This window comes from Aplysia californica, unplaced genomic scaffold (genome assembly GCF_000002075.1).
Source record: "Aplysia californica isolate F4 #8 unplaced genomic scaffold, AplCal3.0 scaffold00321, whole genome shotgun sequence".
Lineage (NCBI taxonomy): Eukaryota > Metazoa > Mollusca > Gastropoda > Aplysiida > Aplysiidae > Aplysia > Aplysia californica.
The window spans coordinates 360,337-361,780 of NW_004797591.1; the positions used below are offsets into that span (position 1 = coordinate 360,337).

At 42.9% G+C, this 1,444-nt stretch overlaps 1 protein-coding gene across 1 annotated transcript in view; it reads left to right on the forward strand.

Moving 5' to 3' along the window:
* Nucleotides 1-1,444, forward strand: part of LOC101854422 (meteorin-like protein) — a gene marked incomplete in the record, with an annotated part of 48,337 nt that overhangs the window by 25,271 nt on the left and 21,622 nt on the right.

Consider the following 1,444-nt stretch of genomic DNA (forward strand, 5'->3'; position numbering starts at 1 on the left):
CACACACACACAAACGCACACACACACATACTCACACACACAAACAGACAAACACACACAGGCGGTCGCTCGCTCACACAGAGGGCCCATTCAATTCTGATTGACGAAGTTCTCTTTGAGGCGGGTGAATACAGATTCATTTAACGTATAGAGCATCATGATCCGTCGAACGCTCAAATTCGGCCCAATAAGCCACCCGACCACGCCACATTCAATTACTCATACTTCTATCTTCTTTTATAATAATATGCATGAGTTTTGGGCCAGGGCGACGACGCTGTATTATCTCCTGGGCGAAAAGAGAGGTTAAAGTCAAAGCCGCTTATTAGTAAGAGGGAGAGATACTGTAAATACGGAATTTTTCCACAAACTTCAGATGTTACCTTGATTTCTTAGTCCATTTTCGCTTGCTGAAAACCACACGTTTGGGGATTGAAAATGTCGCTCTAGACTCGATGAAGGAAAGTTCTTTTGTGGTTCTTAGTAGCTATGTGTTCGTGAACATTTGCTTTTCGACTTTTCGCAAAAACCACCCTCGGATAAACACCTGTTTTACGGTATGGCTCAGACAGGAAAAGGTAAGGCAACAGCACAGGGCAACAGCGAGTCCAAACTGGCAAGCCGGTACTATTTATCCCTTGCGTTGGATCGCATAAAGCATCCTTGGTGGCACTAGGGTCTTGTCAACGCGCGCAGACGATAACATCCATTGTTCGCCACCTAGCGGCGTGGAGTGGCTGAGCTTTTCAATTAAAATTCCAGCAAGTAAAAGCAAAATTGAATTATCGTTCTCTTCTTCTTGACGGTGGGAGGGCGGGGGCAGGGGGTGGCAGGCCCTCCTTTTGTAGAAGCCGGCCATTGTTGTTGTTTTTGCAGAAGATAGCCATTGTTGTTGTTGCGTTCACCTGCATTATGGCAGTACAAGTTTTAGTGAAGGACGATGGAAGGCCCAAGTTGCTCGCTGTCCTTAAGTGCTTTCTGCCTTTCTTCTTTACCTGTTCGCTCCACTTAATGACCGTTATTGTGTAGACGTACTTCTTTTTGACACTCATAAAGTGTTAAGGAGCAGGGAACTTAGAGCATGTTCCCCTTTCGTGAGAGAGATTACTCTTTCCTACCTATTGCTGTTTCTGGCTAAAATTTTGTGTTGTGATTTTTCTTTCAAGATGCACTTCTGCACAATAGTTGTCTTTCAGTTTTGAATAGACAACCGAAGAAAAACAGTAGAAACACACAAGGACAAACTGGAAAGGGACTGGACTTTCATGTAAACACCCTCCAGTTGCCCGTTCATTAACTTTTCCTCAACGCAATTCAAACTACTCTAGATATAAAGTATAAGAATTGATTTCTATTCCTGTATTACTAAAGTATCGAAGATTAAAGTCAAAGCCGCTTTGTAATAAAAGTGTGTGATACTATAAATGCTGTCTTTTTTTTTTTG